The sequence below is a fragment of the Oryctolagus cuniculus genome, chromosome 4 (genome assembly GCF_964237555.1).
Source record: "Oryctolagus cuniculus chromosome 4, mOryCun1.1, whole genome shotgun sequence".
Lineage (NCBI taxonomy): Eukaryota > Metazoa > Chordata > Mammalia > Lagomorpha > Leporidae > Oryctolagus > Oryctolagus cuniculus.
Window position 1 is genome coordinate 113615864 of NC_091435.1, and position 20602 is coordinate 113636465.

Consider the following 20602-nt stretch of genomic DNA (forward strand, 5'->3'; position numbering starts at 1 on the left):
TCAGAGCACATTCTATATTTACCATGAATTACAATCGAGGAAAGAGAACTGCGTCTGTCCAAGGCTGCCCAGAAAAATGTCCTGCAGTTTCAAAACCATTTGCTGAGCCTCTAATTATATCTAGATATTATACTCGCTTCCTTCTTACAAAATTATAACAAATTACTTCATTCATCTTTCACAGGCAACAATATGGAACCTCCTGGAAATGATTTATTTGATTTGAGAGTGCACGATTTTACATGGCGAGGGTGGGGGTAGGATTTGATCCTAATTCTTTGGAACCCAAGACCACACAGTGTTGTGTATTTGCTCTTGTATTATGAAGATGAGAAACATTTGGGTTGGTGTTTAGATTGTTTTTGAAAGAAATTTTCAGTTGAATTATGGTGCCTGGGGGTTATTCTGTTTTTAAGTTCCAAATTCAAAAGGTGTTTTGGTATTTACAAAACTAATTGGTTATTGATTCATTAATCAAAATAAAAGTAGACACAAAATTCCAAAACTATTGATGCTGTGTCTGCTTTCTATGAAGGAAGTTTCTTTTTTCTTTTTTTTTTTTTTTTTTGACAGAGTGGACAGTGAGAGAGAGAGACAGAGAGAAAGGTCTTCCTTTGCCATTGGTTCATCCTCCAATGGCTGCCGTGGCCGGCGCACCGCGCTGATCCGATGGCAGGAGCCAGGTACTTCTCCTGGTCTCCCATGCGGGTGCAGGGCCCAAGCACTTGGGCCATCCTCCACTGCACTCCTGGGCCATAGCAGAGAGCTGGCCTGGAAGAGGGGCAACCGGGACAGAATCCGGCGCCCCGACCAGGACTAGAACCTGGTGTGCCGGTGCCACAAGGTGGAGGATTAGCCTAGTGAGCCATGGCGCTGGCCGGAAGTTTCTTAATTACTAGTTCTGTTCTTAGTGCAAGAGCATCATGACACCTTTTCACCCTTCTTAAAATCAAACTAACTACTTCAACATGATATAGTTTTCAACAAACAACCAGTGCACATGACCTACTTAGATCTATTCTCTACCTTCCTGCATCAAAAATATTTACATTATTTAAATATTTTAAATACATTAATAGTTCATCAAGCAGTTAATTCTCCTTAATTGCCAATACTGCAAAAATGGAGACATGTATCTAATTCCCTACCAACCCCCTTCAGTTGAAAGTGTTTCTGTTTGTTTATTTATTTTGTTTAAGTCTAATGGGTTGAAAGTGAGCTACTGAGATCATAGGTCTTCATATAATACGGGTAGTATGCATTTACCCTGCCTAGTCTATGGTTCTTTGTTGGTCGTCAAGGCCTTTACTTTTTGTAAAATCTACCTCCTATCTTAAACAAGGTAATGGTTTAGAGACCTGTTTCAGAGAAAAAAAAATTGAAAAGTAAAACCATCACAGTGCAGATGAGCAAAGACATCCCAGTGTTGGATTTGAGAGATAGGGCAGCTATCCCATGGCAGAGAGGGATGCAGCTAGGCTGTGCTTGGGAAGGAAGACTGCAAGGAGGAAGGGTATATTCAAAGAGTTTTTTCCTGAATCCCTGATACTGCTCTGTTATATGAAAAACCTTACGAAGTCCTAGTGCTCCAGTATATGGAATTCATGGTCTCAAAATCTGTGGTTATTAGGATGTTTCTCTCCTCCTGGGAGAAATGTTCAAGAAAAGGTATTTCTTTCTTTTCTTTTTTAAAAAATAAATATATAGGAAATCTAAAGCCCAAAGTGGCAAGCAATATTTCCTTGAACACTGAGGGTGTTCTTGGTCACATTTAAGAGTAAATCTGTGGGAATATATCAAGCAAATATATAAAGAGTAAACAGAGATACACATTTTCCAATTGCAAATTGTGATCTTATGGTTCTATTATTGCTATTATTATTATTCAATTTTAAATTTTTATTTATTTTTAATCTGCCTGAAAGGCAGAGTGAGCAAGAAAGAGAGAGAGAGATCATGCATCCATTGAGTCACCACCCAAATGCCCACAGGAGCCAGGGCTGAGCCAGGCCAAAGCCCAGGAGCCAGGAAATTCATCAGTATCTCCTATGTGGGTGGCAGGAGCCCAAGCACTGAGCTCTCATCTGCTGCCTCCCAGAATGCATTAGCTGGAAGTTGGTACAGAAGTAGATTAACTGGAACTGAAACCAGGCACTGTGACATGGGATGTTGATGTCCCAGGTGGCAGCTTAGCTTGCTGCACTACAATGCCCACCTCAGTGGTTCTATTTTTGTATCAATCATTAACTTTACCAGGTCATAGTTGACCTCAGGATGGAATTTTTTTTTTTTTTTTTTGACAGGCAGAGTTAGTGAGAGAGAGAGAGAGAGACAGACAGAGAGAAAGGTCTTCCTTGGCCGTTGGTTCACCCTCCAGTGGCCACCGCGGCCGGCGCTGCGCTGATCCGAAGCCAGGAGCCAGGTGCTTCCTTCTGGTCTCTCATGCGGGTGCAGGGCCCAAGAACTTGGGGCCATCCTCCACTGCCTTCCCGGGCCAGAGCAGAGAGCTGGACTGGAAGAGGTACAACCGGGACAGAATCTGGAGCCCCAACTGGGACTAGAACCCGGTGTGCTGGCGCCCCAGGTGGAGGATTAGCCTAGTGAGCCTTGGCGCTGGCCTCTTTTTTCTTTCTTTCTTTTTTTTTTTTTTTTTTTTTGAAGGATTTATTTATTTATCTGAAGGGCAGGGTTACGGGGCAGGGTGGGGGGGAGATCTTCCAACCACTGGTTCACTTTCCAAATGGCTACAATGGGTGGGACTGGGCCAGGCAGTAGTCAGGACCCTGGGTCACCATCTGCTTCTCCCATGAGTGTACAAGGACCCAACGACCTGGACCATTTTCCTCTGCTTTACCATGAACATTAGTAGGGAGCTGGATTTGAAGTGAAAAGGCCAGGACTCAAATCAGTGCTCAGATGGGATGCTGGCATCCTGGGCAGTGGCTTAATCTCAACACTGGCCCCAGGATACAATTTTCTGAGCATGGGAAGTTTCAAATGGTCTGACTTTTGTGTGATCTTTAAATACTTAGGACCTATACTATTACTTAAAATCTATACAGCTCATGTTATAATATGAGTATTGCACTACACAGACTTGAAAAATTTGAATCAGAGTTTGAAGGGACCTAACTTTTGTCAAAAGCTTTCTAAGAAAGTCTGATATTAGAGAGGTGTTGGAAAAAGACATACTGCATTTCATTTTCCTGGATTCAAATTTTATCAATATATCAAGTTGGATCATCACAAAGCAAAGTAAATGACCTGTGTTATATCTGACACCCACAGATATGCCTTCAATGAATTATGATTTAATGTGATTCTCTCAGTTTGGATAACTCTGTCAAAGCTGCCTGAGGCTGATTAGATTGTACTCCCCCACAGGTATTGAAACAGCAGGTGAGTTAAGAATCTTGTTCTCCTGAAGGGAGTGTGCTGAACTAGATACTCAACGGCTTTTTTGCATAGTAAGGGATGCATTAGAAATTTGATCTGGATTCTGTAATAATCATTTTGAATGTCATTTTCTCTGTGTATCTGTGAATACCCATTTGAAAACATGTTGCTTAAAATTTTATCTATCACTTTTCCCTGTGATATTTAGTTTAATAATATAAATGCTATACCAGTAGTGAAACATGATATTTTGGTTGGTTAGTGCTTATTTAGTTATTTTTAATTTTACAATTTATTTTATTTGTTTATTTGAGAGACAGAGGCAGAGTGATAAGCAGAAAGAGCTGCTGTCTGCTGGATCACTCACCAAATGCTCGTAAGAGCTGGAGCTGGGACAGGCTGGAACAGGGTACTGGGAAGTTAATCCTTGATCCTCTTGTGGGTGACAAGGACCAAAATACCTGCACCATCACCTGCTGCCTCTTAGAGTGTGCCAGAGCAGGAAGCTGGAATTCGAAGAATAGTTGGAAGTTGAGCCCAGGCGCGCTGATGTGGGATGTGAATATCACCACTGGTGTCTTAACCACTAGGACAAATGCCCATCTCTACAAAGTTATTTTTAGATGTGGCCTATAATTACAATCATACTGATGATTCTTATGGGCTTTGCAATATATAATCCATTTTGACTGCAATCAATGGTTATATGAGAAAATATACAAATGCTGAATTCTTTGTGATTAGTACTTTGGAGGAAAAGAGAGAAATAAATATGAACATTTTCTGAGATTAACAGAACTATAACTATTCTTGAAGAAGAATTTCAGCTGAAATTTTTTTTTTGACAGGCAGAGTGGACAGTGAGAGAGAGAGAGAGAGAGAGAGAGAGAGAAAGGTGTTCCTTTACCTTTGGTTCACCCTCCAATGGCCAACGCGGCAGGTGCACCGCGCCGATCCGAAGGCAGGAGCCAGATGCTTCTCCTGGTCTCCCATGCGGGTGCAGGGCCCAAGGACTTGGGCCATCCTCCACTGCACTCCCGGGCCACAGCAGAGAGCTGAACTGGAAGGGGGCAACCGGGACAGAATCCGGTGCCCCGACTGGTACTAGAACCCGGTGTGCTGGCGCCGCAGGCAGAGGATTAGCCTATTGAGCTCGGAACTGGCTTCAGCTGAAATATTAATCTACAACATTGAGAGAGAATGGGGAAGAAGGAAAAGAATGAGCATTTAAGAAAGAAAAGAGAAGTAAGGAAGGGAGGGAGGGAGGGAGTAAAGGAAGGAGGGAATGGAAGGGAGAGAAAGAGAAAGAAAGAAAAAGGGTGATTATATATTGTTCTCATACTAGCAAGAAAGAATTAGACAAAACACCATAAAGTCAAAGCGAAACTTCATACCTTCTAACAAATTTTGATGATATGGCAATAAAATATATAAATTTAGGAATGCAGAGCTAGACAAATGGAAGTTTTGCTATAGCACACAAACTATGCTGGATTATGTTTAAAAGACAGAGAGCGCTGGTATTTCGGGGGGACTTTCTGTTAGGCTATAATTTACCAATAGTGTGTTTCAAAACTCCATACTCAAGGGTCATTTGGAAAAAAACTTTTTAAATATCTGCATACCTCCTCATCATACATCTGTACTCATCCCGTTTTCATACAAGAAGTAGAAAAATACATTTAATACCTCTAGAGGGGAACCCTGGTACCTATATTTGAAATATCACCCTTAAATAATTCTGGTGAGTATGGTTCATGGACTGTGGTTTGAGAAATGAAAATTTTCATTTTACAGTAGTTGGGAAAAGAATTACATTTTAAAGTTCCCAACTATAGTTAGAGAAAAACACATATATTATATTATGTGTGACAAGGTTAAATATCACTTTATAAGATAGCTTCGAAGGCATATTATTCAGACTGGTCCAGGAAGCAGGGAATGACACCTATATGTGGGCATTAATTCTAGCATATTTTGGCTATATGATCCTCATTGCATCATTTAAATTTGTTGAACTTCAACTTGTATTTAATAAAATGAGGATACTAGCACTCAAAGCACAACACTATTGTGAGCACTGTAGAAAATGAGGAATAAGAAAATGCTTTGGAACATTATTAGTGTCATTTTCTTCCGAATTTTAATCCAATTATTGCTAGTTGTCATTATCTCTAATGTGCAAATCACTTCACGTATTTTAAAATGTTATAAATTAGTGGACATATGTAGAAAAGTTTTCAGTTTTTATGATAATTATTCAGTGAACACACAGAAAATTCAATTTTAGATGAAAACAAAATCTTTGATACAACAGAGATTATTTAAAGTATAAAGTAAAGCAGAAATATTTAATGTCATAATACATCATTAATCTCAAAATCTTATAAAATCACTAAAGTTAAAATTCTGTAATATGACTTGACTTTAAAAATATTACTAGCAGCACAAGGGCTTTGAAAGGGTTTGCTTTTCCTTGAAGTAAATCAAATGGAATTTAATATCTCATCCTTGTGAGACAGACTGTTAATATAAAAAAATTTGCTGTGGACAGGGAAAAAAAGATTCTGGTCACATAACTACATCATATAGAAATGAGTCTCCAGTGTCAGTACAAGCAGCATTTTGACAGACAAAAATAATGCACAAAAAGATATTGTCACATTTGAACATCACCTGGATGTCAAAAAGACTCCAACTGAGGAATTCGTGGATATTGCAATAGATTCCAAACATTTTGCCACACAAGTTGACTTTGTGATGGTTACAGTAAGAATTTTTAATTTGGTAGTAAGTGTGATGTTTTATCAGATTCCTGACAAACTTTTGGCTCTTTGAGGTACACATGGGCATTAGAATATTAGCAGAAATTCAAAAGTATTTTACACAAAGTGATAGCTTTATTGGGTGCTATTGATTTTAGTATTAATTTAGCATAAGATAACTATTTAGCAAATACACGTAGTTTGGTTCCACTCTGTTATCTTTTCAAGAAAGATACTGTAAAGTAAAGGAGAGTTATCTTAATCTCACTAGTTGACGTGAAGGGGCCCAAGTGAGTGCCTTTATTCACTGGTGTGGAGTCACCAGTAACCCACTTGATAACTTTGTGAAGATTATATAAAATGCCCTTCTTTCAAACAGGTAGTGCTCAATATGCAAGATTTACCAAATGCACTACAGGCTGAAATTTATTGTCATCTTTTCCCCATGATGAAGTGTCCTTGCCCAGGTCTCAGCCTACACAACAAAACCATGCTGTGAGGCACAGTGGAAAGTGTCACTGACCTGATTCCTCTGCTGCTGAGTTGTCTCAGGGTTTAGAATATCCCATGTGGATACTGGGCAGAGCAAATGCTCTGTTGGACCTGACTTTTCATAAGCTTCCTGCTGCACAGCTGCCAGTGCCTACAGCTGCCTTGGCCTATAGCATCCCTTGTGAGGTCTCTGGAACATTTGTGTGTTGGGGAGATCAAAGCTGTGGATCCATAACAGCTGGAGGGCTATTTTACTAAAATATGCATTCCCATAGCTCATTAGTATGGGCAGATTTTAACTAGGCAAAAAAAAAATACACATTTTAGGTTTATTTCCCTCCCGATTATAACTCTTACCCATTGAAGTAATTTAATTTTTGTATTTGTCTATTTTCAATGTTAAGTTGCTGTGAAGGTGGACAGTTCACACACAAATGCTAAATTATTGAGGACAGTATTGAATGATACATACATATTTCAGTCGTAAGATTGAAGTATGTTAAATTTTGCCATGTATATGGGCCAAAAGACTAGGGAGGCACCTTGTGAAGTCCAGTTGGCTCAACTCATTCCAAAGAAAGGACTGGTTCTGGGTTGCTTCTGGGAGACAGTCTGGGAGTGTATTTCTAGATTTGGTATCCTTGGACCATGTCAGATAGTTTACACTGAAAATGTAATTGATGAAAAGGTTGAAAATCGATTATGCTATTCTGGTTTGGCTGCTGGAGAAGCTGGAGAGAGATTAGCGGATCAACCAAGACATTGCTTCATGCCTATGTAGCCATTTGCCACTAAAAAGCTTCACTGGGATCAAAGTTCAGGCGAGCATCCTTGATGGGCAAAAGTCCCCAGCTCTGTCACACATCACTGGTAGAGGAGTGAGCACTGTCTATACAATGCCACTGGGAGAGACAATAAGAGGCTTGAGCCTAGCATCTTAGGAACTATGCCCCATGCACTTTTTTTTTGATTATTTCAATCTATAAATATTTGTTGTAATAAATCATAATCAGGAGCATAATAGCTTTATAGAAATTCATGAGTCTTTCTTGTGAATGGTAGGTCACCTAACAGTATTCAGGGCCCCAAAGGGTGATCTTCAATACTTCTGAAATGGAAAGAAGATATTTTCCATTTAATCTGTATTTGAAGAAATGTAATGTAATGTATTGGAGTGAAATGGACATTTTGAGATTCACTAATTGTTTACAGTACTTGTGTCTTCTTTTAAGGAACAGTGTTTTTTCTTTCTGCATATTATTTGTTGAACTATTTTATGAAGTAACAATTGTTAAGTGAACTGAAAGTAGATCTTTGTAAAAATTAAGAGTGGGAATGGTAGAGGGAGGATGAAGAAAGGTTGGAGTGTGTGAGGGATAAAAGGAAGGGTGGGAACTATCAATATGTTCCTAAATCTGTATATATGAAAATACATGAAACTTGAAAAGCAAGACATGAAAATGAAAATCAATAAAATATCATGCTTTCTTGGCAAAAAAAAAGCAACAATTACAGCAGTTACAGTTAGTATTGACAATAATATGAGTCAATATAAATTCTGATAAATTTTGACCTAAAGTTCTACTTAATTTGCTTTCAGCAAGTTATTTTGTGAATATTTGGAACTAACATTGATTTAATGACTTATATCCATGGTTAAGCATTTATTTCACTATTACTTGTAATATAAAATTTAGGAGCAATCTAAATATCTCTTTTATTTTAAAGATTTTATTTATTTATTTGAGAGGTGGAGTTACAGACAGTGAGAGGAAAAGACAGAGAGGAAGGTCTTCTGTCCATTGGTACACACCCCAAATGGCTGTAACTGCTGGAGCTGTGCCGATTCAAAGCTAGGAAGCAGCTGCTTCTTCCTGGTCTCCCATATGGGTGCAGGGGCTCAAGGACTTGGGCCATCTTCTACTGCTTTCCCAGGCCATAGCAGAGAGCTGGATTGGAAGAGGAGCAGCCGGGACTAGAACAGGTACCCATATGGGATGCCAGCACCACAGGCGGAGGATTAACCTATTGTGCCTCCGTGCCAGCCCATAAGTATCTCTTAATAAAAAAATGATAAACCATGGTAGATTGAACTACTGAAATATCAGGTTGATGTTAAATATAAAGTTTCATACATAGACAATGAATATGCAGATCTTAGGTAAAAAGAACAAGCCTCATAACAAGTTGTCCATTTCAACTTTTTATGCTTAAAATATATATTTGTGTTTTTATGTATTCTTATATAAGTGAATTCACATTCATTTGCTCACACAGAAACATGCGGGTATATGCAAATATAATTAAGATACAAAGAGGACAATATTATCAGTGGTTGCCACTGAGAGAAAAATAGAACAGAGGATTTTGCATTTCCTCTATTTTATATAGTTGATTTTTATTTAATTTATTTTTAATTTCATCTACATTTTTATTTACTTATTTTTACTTTGTATTAGAGAACTGTATAGTACAGTAACATTATCTACAGTTTCCCTACTGTGCAATAGAATCCCAGAACTTATTCCTATCTAGCTACAAGTTAGTACCCATCAGTCAACTTTTCCTATTCCTCTTTCCTGTTTCCTTCCCAGCCTTTGATAACCATCAATATATTTTCAATCTCTATGAGATCACCTATTATCTAGATTCTACATGCAAGTGAGATTATGTGATATTTGTCTTTCTGTGCTTGGATTATCCCACTTAACATAATGCCATCTATTTCTATCCGTGTAGTTGCAAATGACAAGATTTCATCTTTTTGTGGTTGAATAATATTCCATTGGGTATAAGCACCATATTTTCTTTATCCATTAACTGGTGGATAGGCACTCAGGTTGTTTACTTTTTTTGCCTATTGTGAATAGTATTGCAATAGACACAGAAGCGCACATGTCACCATGACAGATAGATTTCATTTCCCTTGGTTATAATACCCAGGAGTGGGATTTCTGGATCATATGATACTTCTGGATCATGTGATACTTCTATTTTTAACTTTTTTGAAGAACTTCATAATGTTTTCTATAGTGGCTGTGGTAATTGACATTCCCAACAATGGTTTGTCACATCCTTGTTAATACTTGCTATGGTTTTCTATTTGATAATAGCAAGTCTTAATAGAGTGAGGTGATACCTAATTGTGCCTTTCATTTGCATTTCCCTGGAGATTAGTGATGTTGGGCATTTTTTCATGAATGGGTTGACTTTTTGTATTTCTTCCCTTGAGAAGTGTCTACTTATATTTATGGTCAATTTTAAAATTGAATTTTTTTATATCAAGATGTTTCAGTTCCTTATATATTCTGGATATTTATCTCCTTGTCAGGTATCTATAACTTGTAAATACTTTTGTCTATTCTGTAGGTTGTCTTTTGACCATGTTGATTATTTCTTTTATTCTGCAGATCTTAGTTTGATAAGATCTCATAGCCTACTTTCACTTTTATATAATTTGCTTTTGGTTTATGATCTAGAAAATCCTTGATCATTCCAATGTCCTGAAGTGTCTTTATCTCTCTCTATTTTTTTTTCCTCAAGTAATCTCAAAGTTTTGGCTCTCATATTTAGGTTCTTAATTGATTTTTGTGTGAGATAAGGCTTTGGTTTTGAACTTTAAGATGTGAATTTTCAATTTTTTCTAGAATCACTTTTTTTAAAAATGCTATACCTTTTCCGGTATATGTTCTCAGTATATATATCTTTGAGGGCAAGCCTTTTGCTTTTCCCTCAGTCAATATGGTGTTAGCTGTTTGACTTGTTATATATATGGCCTGAATTATGAATGTTCCTTCTCTACCTAGTTGGTTTAAATTTTTATCATATGAGAGGATGTTGAATTTTATCAAAAGTCGTTTCTACATGTATTGAGATGATCATATGATTTTCATCCTTCATTCTGTTGATGTGCTTCTTCACTAATATTAATTTCCTTAAGTTGAACCATTTTTGCATCCCTGAAATGAACTCCACTTAATCAGGTTGAATGACCTTCTTAATGCACTGTTGGATTCAACTTGATCATATTTGTTGATGATTTTTTAATCAATTTTAGTCTACAACATTGACTTGTAACTTTTTATTGTGGGTTCTTGCCTTGTTTATATTAAGGTAATACTGGCCTGATAGAGTTAGTTTGGAAGAATCTCCTCTATTTTTTGAAGTAATTCAAGGATGATTAATTTTAATTGTTATTAAAATACTTGTTGGATTTCTGGGGCTGGGCTGTGGCTCACTTGGTTAATCCTCTGCCTACAGCACCTGCATCCCATGTGGGCACCGGGTTCTGGTCCCACTTGCTCCTCTTCTAATCCAGCTCTCTGCTGTGTCCAGGGAACGCAGTGGAGGATGGCCCATGTGCTTGGGCCCTGCACCCGCATGGGAGACCAGGAGGAAGCATCTGGCTCCTGGCTTCGGATCGGTGCAGCTCTGGCCGTAGCAGCCATTTGGGGAGTGAACCAACGGAAGGAAGACCTTTCTCTCTGTCACTCTCTCACCATCTAACTCTATCTGTCAAATAAATAAAAAAAAATTGTTGGATTTCAGCAGTAAATCCATCAGATATTGGATTTATCTTTGATGACATATTTTTTATTACTGATTCAACCTCCTTGCTCATTATTACTTTGTTTAATTATTCTATTTTCTCATGATTTAACCATGGTAATGAGTATGTATCCAAGAATTTTTTTCATTTTTTTTTTTTTTTTGGTTACCAATTTAGTTGCCATTAGTTGCTCATAGCATTTTCTAACAATCCATTACATTTCTGTATTGTAATGTCTGGTTTCATCTCTGATGCTATATAATTGAATATTCTCTCTTTCTCTTGGCTTTCTAGCAAAGAGTTTATTAATTTTATCTTTTCAGAGAGCTTATACCTCATTCGTTTGATGTTTTTGTAACTTTTAGTCTCTAGTTCAATTATCTATGCTCTCATCTTACTTTTTCTTTCCTTCTACCAATATATTAGTTAAATTAGTGCATGTATAATTTTGAAATTTAAATATTTAAATTAAAATAAGGGCTTTTTTTGGAGGGAATGGTCACTGAAAGGAGTTCACCTTGGTTTTTTTTTTTTTTTTTAGTTTTTAAATATTCTTTATTTATTTGAATGACAGAGCTACAGAGAAAGACAAAGAGACAACACAGAGAGATTTTCATTCTGCTGATTTACTCCTCAAGTGGCCAAAATAGCTGGGGCTGGGCCAGAAAAAAAGCCAGGAGCTTGGAACTACATTCAAGTCTCCCACATGGGTGTCAGGAATCCAAACAGTTGGACCATCTCTCACTGCTTTTTGAGGTATATCAGCAGGGACCTAGATCAGAAATGGAGTACCTGGGACTCGAAATCTAAGGCATGAGCAGCATCTCTTCTGCTATCTTAGAAAAGTCGATTTTTCTTTATACTTTAGTTGGTTCTCTTGCAAAATGATGGACTTGGATTAGTAGACCTTTTATAAACCTTCTAGATTTAATTTTCTGTGATTCCCTAATCTTCATTTCCAGAAGAGTTCATGAATCTTGCACTGTAACTAAATGTATGCACATGCAAATTGCTGGTTAAAATTGGAACCCGCATTCAAAATAATGCCAGATGTAATGCTGCCCTAAAGGTGCTTGGCTTCATGAAGAGTTGGGATGATGCTGTCTCTCTTGGTGCTGAGGCCATATAACCTATTTGCATGAGGTATAAAGCTAGGTGCTCTCTCCTGTCAAATTTTTGCTATGTAACCACATAGTGAATATTCATCGGATAATGAAGAGAACAGCAGAGAGTAATAAATAAGATGCCTTGAGACTATCAGAAATGGAACATGGTGAAATAGTCTTGCCATTGAGTCTCAGGGTGGAATTTTTCTCAAGGCCTAGTTATACTGATGTTCTGCTGTCTATGAAACACCCCATTGTTTTTATAATTCACTATTCTATTTGCTTAGGCTACTTCAATTTTTATTTTGGTCACATGCAGTGAAAAGAATCTTGTCCAATGCATAATTTCTTTTCCTGTTTATTTCTACTTCACTGTCTATGCTTAAGGCGATTTCATAAGTCACTTTTGTAAGAGCACAGAGTAAAGTGTTAAGTTCATTTATTAAAAGTGCTGGTGACAACACAGCACATATTTCAGAAACATCTGTCACTCATAATATAGATGATTTTACTTTTTTGTCCAAGTAACAGACATTGATGGTATAGTTGTAGGTACTCTGACTCCTGGCATAGACTTTAGCTTGGTGCAGAAGGAGGTTTGAGCTCTTGTTGAAACTGTGTAGATGTAAGCTTTTTGTGACCATGTACAAAGCTAAATTTGAGGAATTTGTCAAATGAGGCTGAAGATTGATCTTTCTCTGTAAGAGGTATTGGATTCACTTATTGCTTCAATGATTTTGCTTTTTCTCTGGGGAAAGAAGTAGACATTCTTTTTTGAATGCTTTTGAGTTCAAATTTGAATGTTTTTGTATTAGGAAGCACAATGATCAAAATCTTGCTAGCATTAAGAAAATGAGAGCTATAGTTCTTTAAATTGAGATCATTAAAATAAAATTACATTGTCAGCCTTTATATAACATTTGAAAGATTCTATAATTAAAATAATGCCCTCATTTAAAACATGGACTAATAACTCACAAAGAGACATTATTGCCTATTCAAATACTGCAAAATGTAAACAAATTTCCACTAGAATGCCCACACAATGAAAAAGAAATTGCTTTTATTATTTTGGATACTGCTAAGTAATTAATAATATGATTTAATTGGATAATTTAAAGTTGTTAACATTATGGATGTCAAAACAGTCTAAATCAAATAAAAATATATCTTTATATATTATAAATTTCAAGTCCATTGATAGTAATTTTAAATATGTATGTACTATAAAGTGATAATTACTAGGTGTATATATTTGCACTAATTAAAATAGATACCTGGTTATTGAATCTTATTTATGTTTAAATACAACAGTGCTAATTCATGTGCCTGGATACACACACACACACACACACACACATATGTTTTATATATTATTATATATGGTGTGTATATATATATATAAATAGTGTGCATAGACATCATTATTATTACATATAAATTTTTTTTTTATTCTGGTAGCCAGAATAGATTTACTTCAGTGAAAGCTTATATGGACTTTAGTTTTCTGATTTCTATATTGGGGGTAATAGTAGTTCCCTCAGTTTATGATGAGAGTTAAACTGAACCAGAAATACAAAGTTCTCTTAATTTTGTATTGTTGATTACAGTGAGGCAAATCTACTTATTAAATTGTTATTTTAATTTTGATGTTCTAATCTTGCTCAGACCACATATAATGGGAAATTGAAACTACTATTTTGACAAGTGAAGTAAAGTGTATAATTTGTGCCACCAATTTTGGATATGGCCTATGTGGTATAGCATTATCTTGTGTTATCTCAGAGCCACTAGATCAAGTATTCCAGATGAAGATCTTAGGTAGAGCTCTTAATGACAGAAATGTGGAAAAATAAACAATAGTCAATTCAAGAAAATGTGACTGTGGATGAATGTGTTAGTTTATCTGGTTCATCTTGGTTCTTAGTAGGCAGTAGTCTAGAAAATTGTTCTTACCTCATTAACTAAACTGCTGGGAATTAAAAATGGATGTCATCTAGTCTAATTTGATCAAAGGAAAGATCTGCTCTCCATTACTTTACATATTATATAAATTTAGCGGAATATGCATGCTTAGTTGGTCTATATAGATACATGGGGGATTGTTATTTATTTATTTTTTTGGCCAAGTGTAAAATAAAAAAGCATTTCTACAGTGAGTAAATTTCACACGTTGGTGAATCATTGGTGAGATGTTAGAGAGGATGATGCTTCCTTAATGAGTTTAACAAGTCAATCTTTTTATAAGCTATCACATTGCCCATTCATCCTACTGATATTTAAAATATACCGTTTCAGAACATTTTCTCTAAATGAGTGATCACAAAAAACTCCTCAATATGAGAGCTATTTATATGAATTTCCTGGAGAATCACTTTTATGTATTTGTAAATCTAAATATCTAGATCACAAAAACAATCACCAAAGACTTACAGTTAACCAAAAGTAAAAATATGCTACTGAATTTCAAAACCTTAATCATGAGACATATTCACAAAGTCAGAAATATGTCTGAAAATTTCCTAATAGTAATGAAACCTGGTACTTTCACTCTATGTAAAGGTTAAAAATGTCTTAGAGACTCAAGTGGTGTTTTTTAATTACCAATTATGTGTAACAATTATGTGTAGAAAAATACTAATTAATAAGTTTACTCAAAAATTGGGAGCATAACATAGTGATGCTGAACATAGACATGCTGGGCAGGAAAACTATATAAGAAAATCAGGAAAACTAATTGCTTAGCAATTTGACATATTTTGATTTAGAGAATAATTACATTTTAATCAGAAATCAATTTTTCATTGTAAAACAAATGTCCCCAGGCCTCACAGTCTTGATGCTATAAGTAGTTCATAAATATCTAGATCGGATTTTCCCAGTTTGATACCCACTTCTACCACAAACGTGCACACAAGGCTTGTCTTTTAATTCAACTTTTTTCAAACTAACATGACTAAAGTTGTGGTAGAGACCTCCCCAGAGCCAGACAGAAAAAAGAAACTTACCCAGGAAATGGAATGTGGCCATTACCTGCTTGGCTAGGAATGCTTCAACTGTAGTTACTACCTGCACATACATTATCATTTCAGATTCTGCTTGCTAGTTCAGAGCAATGGTGTTAACCCTTGCCAGATTGCATATGGCTCAGTAAGAGTGTGAAAAACAATATAATCAGTAACTGTGTACCCATACACAGTGTTGTATCAATTCCTGTGGCTGCCTTGTACCATTAGAATATCCAATCAAAAGTATGCATATAACCATTTAAGGGAGACAGAGAAGCTGAAACTATATATAAAGAAATACGCCTCTTTGTTCTAGCCCAGGCTTTGGGATAAAAAATGCCACCTGAATCTTATGCTGGAATAAATATTAAAAGACAAATTCCTGTTAAGAGGCTCTGGTGTCTTGTCTCTATACAAAAATCCCACTACAACCCAAGTGAGGAGTCACTCTGGTTTGATACCCATCGTAGACTTCTGCTTGCACAATTGTTCTACACATTTCTAGACTCCTTTTGGATGCTTTTTGTCATTTGTCATAGAACAGCGTTCTGCACTGGGCCATTCCCATTGCTCTTCCCAGTATGGTCCTCACTCTACTCTTATGTAGACCACAGCACAAAGTCTCGTGTAACCACGCAGTCATGATGCCAAGTCTATACTTTTTCTGCTACTGTAAGATGGATCATGGGATATTTACTTTCTATTGCTTCCACTCTTCCTCAGAACTCTGTTGCTTATTGTAACTCTCAAAAGTGGGTAAAGAGAGGAAACATCCTTGTTTTTGGTCTCTATTGTTCTATGGTTCTGGGTTGTATCAGGGACCACTCTTGTAACTTGTGTATACTGCTTTCCTCTCCATAGTTTACATAACCACCATCCTGCAACTGGAAAACTTGTCAACTCCCTTCCAGCTCTTAGTTCTATTCCTGATTCAGACTTATCAAACCTCCATTATGATTTTATGAGTATGTCATTTGGCATAGAGGGCACAAATGCTCACTTCACTTGCAAATTAGTTTCTGTTTGTCCTTCATCTTTACCACCCAGTGGAAATTTATGAAGGATTCTTGTGCATTTCTGATACTTACACATTGATAAATGAATACATGTTCTTTACTCAGATACTTATAATATATGTATTGTGTTCGCTGTTTAGGGACAGGGAGGAAGTATATATATAACCTAACAGTTAATTTATCCCAGTCCAAAATCAGGGCAGTCAAAGTAGAATAATTGGTCATTTTATGAACTGTATATCTTGGGATAGTAGCTCCACACAAAAATTAAAAGTGATTATATAGATGTTGACTTTGATAGTTTAAGAGTTATCTATTCTCTAGGAATTCCCACCAACTTTAAGGTGCAATGAGCATTTTTTTTTTTATTTTCTAAGACACTATTTCTCAGACTTCAACATTTGAACTCCTTTTGTTAAGTGTGTTGCATTGATTTCTTTACTGAGCTTTTAACTTGAGAAGTTTTTCACCTGCATTCCCATGTTTATTGCAGCAAAATTCACCATAGCACAGATACATATCAAACCTAGTTGTCCTTCAACTGATGATAACTGGATAAAGGAAATGTGGTATACATATATGCAATGGAATATTACTGTCATAAAAAAAGAATTGAAGCCTGACATATGCAATACAATTGATGGAACTACAGATCGTTATGCTAAAAGGAATAAGACACAGAAAGATAAATATCACATGCTTTATCTTGTATGTGGAGGTTAATATAGAGTATTAAAACCGCATGGATATCATATTATTTTCATATAGATAGTTATAAGTATCCATATCACCTTAGATTTTACCATCTAATGGTAAAATACCCTTCTTTTGTTAATCTATGGTGATTATCATGTACTCTCTCCACACTTTGTGATATTAATATATCTGATTTTAAGAAAAATAGCATATATGTGTATGTTTGTAGTATCTACATATGAAGTTTAATGTGGCAAGATGTTAAAAATCATTGAATCCTGGGGCCAGCACTGTGGCACAGCAGGTTAACGCCCTGGCCTGAAGTGCTGGCATCCCATATGGGTGCCAGTTCTAGTCCCGGCTGCTCCACTTCTGATCCAGCTCTCTGCTCTAGCCTGGGAAAGCAGTGGAAGACGGTACAGATCCTTGGGCCCCTGCACCTGTGTAGGAGACCTGGAAGAAGCTCCTGGCTCCTGGCTTTGAATTGGCACAGCTCTGGCCATTGGGACCATCTGGGGAGTGAACCAGCATATGCAAGACTTCTCTCTCTGTCTCTACGTCTCTGTAACTCTGTCTTCCAAGTAAATTAAATAAATCTTTAAAAAAATCATTGAATCCTAAAATAAAACTAAAATTTAAAAAGAAGTTTCAGTTTTATACAATTATTGTGAAGATAATTTAAGTAATTTCCTTACCCTGTGTAGCTAAATGTCCTGTTAATAACATTTTATTTTAATATAATAAAATTTTCACAATAAGAAAATATTCTAAGAACTAAATTCCATCCTTTATTCAAATTTCCTCAGGTTTTTTTCTAAGACCTTTTTCTCTACCAGGCTATCATTACATTTGGTTGTTAGATTTAATTGGGTTTTTCTTTGTTGTGTGGTTATGCTAGTTTCTGGGATTTTCCAGATTCTTAGCAACCTTAATAATTGTGAGTTTACTAGTCACATACCTTATAGAATGTCCCTAAATTGGAATTGGCTTGACATTTTTTTCACAGTTAGAATAAGGTTGTATTTTTTTGGAAAGATACTAAAAAATTGAAATTTTGGGGCCAGAATTGTGGCATAAAATTTAAGCCTCTTCCTGCAGTGCTGGCATCCCATATGCATGCCCTTTCAAGTCCCAGTTGCTCCACTACTCATCCAGCTTCCTGCTAATGTGCCTGGGAAAGCAGCGGAAGATGGAAAAGGTGCTTGGGCCACTGCACCCACATGGGAGAGCCAGAAGGAGCTCTTGGCTCCTGGCTTTGGCATGGCCCAGCTCCAGCCTTTGCAACCATTTGGGGAGTGAACCATCTGACAGAATATCTCTCCCCCACCCTTTTCTCTCTCTCTCTCTCTCTCTCCCCCTTTCTCTCTTTCTTTGCTTCCCTCTCTGTTTCTGCCCCTCAAATAAATAAATAAATCTTTAAAAGAAAAGGAAAAAAATACATTCTTATCAGATCAAATAAAAGAATCAAGAGATATGCTCTATATCCATAAGGGTATATTACATGATTAACTTGATATTCTTATGTACAGTAGATTTGTTTCTCCCAATTTTTAAATCATTTGATCTTATGAATGTAGAATTATACCTATTTATTTTATCTTATGAGTTAGTGTCCAAGATTACTGTATTAGTTACTCGAATCTTTGTTCCAGGTCTTGCCATAGGGACATCTTTGGTTTTATTCATGTCTCTTTGATACTCACATTGTGTCTGTGTGAATGTATGTACTCTGTTCTTACACCCTCTTAACTTTCTGTTACTATGTTATACTACATACTTTCCCAGTTTTAGAATCAACCATTTTCTTCAAGAAGCCTTGATTATTTTCATTGGAGAATGTTATTGAAACCAACATCTTCAATACTAAATGTGCTTTTTGCAAGCAGGATGTGTTTCCTTCTAGATCCTTTCACTTGACAAGAGTGTGAAATTAGCTGTGTAAACTAACTTGCACATATACACGTGTGTATATATATACACACATACATATACATATATATACATATACACACACACACACACACACATATATATATACACAGCAGAATGAACAATCTTTAATCTGGAAATCAAAAATCTGAAATACTCAAAGATCCAAAACTTTCTGAGCCCTGATTTGATGCACAAGAGAAAAATTCAGACAGCTGACCTCAGGCGATAGGTAGCAAGCAAAACATAGATGCACTAAAAATATTATATAATCTTATATTCAGGCTATGTATATGGCATGCATGTGAAACATAAATGAATTTTACATTTAGATGTGGGTCTGCTCCTGTAGATGTCTCATTACTTATATGCAAATATTCTAAAACAAGTGTAAGAATGAAAACGACAGAGAATGTAGTGTGAGAATCACAGCAGAGGTATGCAATTGAAACAGGCCTGGGAAGCTTCATGCTATGCTTGACTTATTCTATTAAAATGGAGAATGAGACTATTGCTCTGCTAATATAATACCTGCACATTCCTCTAATGTTGCTGAAATGCTACAGCACTGTCTTTTACTGACAGTCATTAATGACTCTAATAAATAGGAGACCTTAGTTCAAATAAACACATTATTCCAAATGACAGAAGTGTAGCATGACTAATTAATGCATTTGCTAATATTTGTTCCCTATTTATGAGAACATTACCCTGAGTTAAAACTAATTGCCTATACACAAACCTCAGAAAATACACCATATCTCTAAGCCCAGGTATTCCATGTTATACTTCATATAATGATGACTTTTCTGTTTATTTTAAAGAGCTGATACATAAGTACTTCTTCTGAAGCCCAAATCACAGACATAATTATTTAAAAATCATGCTGTAAAATAAGAATTTTCTCTTCTAAATTTGAAAGCAAGGTTCAAAATGCTCTTCTACTATTTGAAGATTTAGTTACTTGTTTATTTAAGAGGTAGAGTCACGCACACACACACAAACACACACACAGAGGGTGAGAGAGAAAGAGAGACAGAGAGAGAGAGAGAGAGAATCTTCCATCTTCTGATTGACTCGTCGAATGGTCTGGGTTAGGCTAAAGTCTGGAGACAGGAAATCCATTCAGGTCTCCACAAGGGTGGCAGAAGCCTAAGTACTTGGGCCTTCTTTGGCTGTATTTCAGTACTTATTAGTAAGGGGAAATCTATGTTCCTGCTACAATTCTTTATTAAATATGGATGATATGAGACATAGAGATGGCTTTGACCCTTGACAATGTTTACTCAAAATCCGAGTTGAAAGAGTTCTTTGGATCCTGGAATAGAAGATGGCTAAATTATTTCAATTTCACAAAATACATGAAGTTATTTGTATCTCCTAATAACTTAGTCCCTTAATTGGCAGCAAGTGTTAAGAGGGTTTTGCTTTATGATGTCATGTATTTGGCTATCTGTTTTGAAATACAACAAGGTTTTGCATTTTAAATCATAGTCTTCATCTGTGCTATGAAATCGCACATATATATATATATATATATATATATTGACAGGCAGAGTGGACAGTGTGAGAGAGAGAGAGACAGAGAGAAAGGTCTTCCTTTGCTGTTGATTCACCCTCCAATGGCCATCACGGCCGGCGCGCT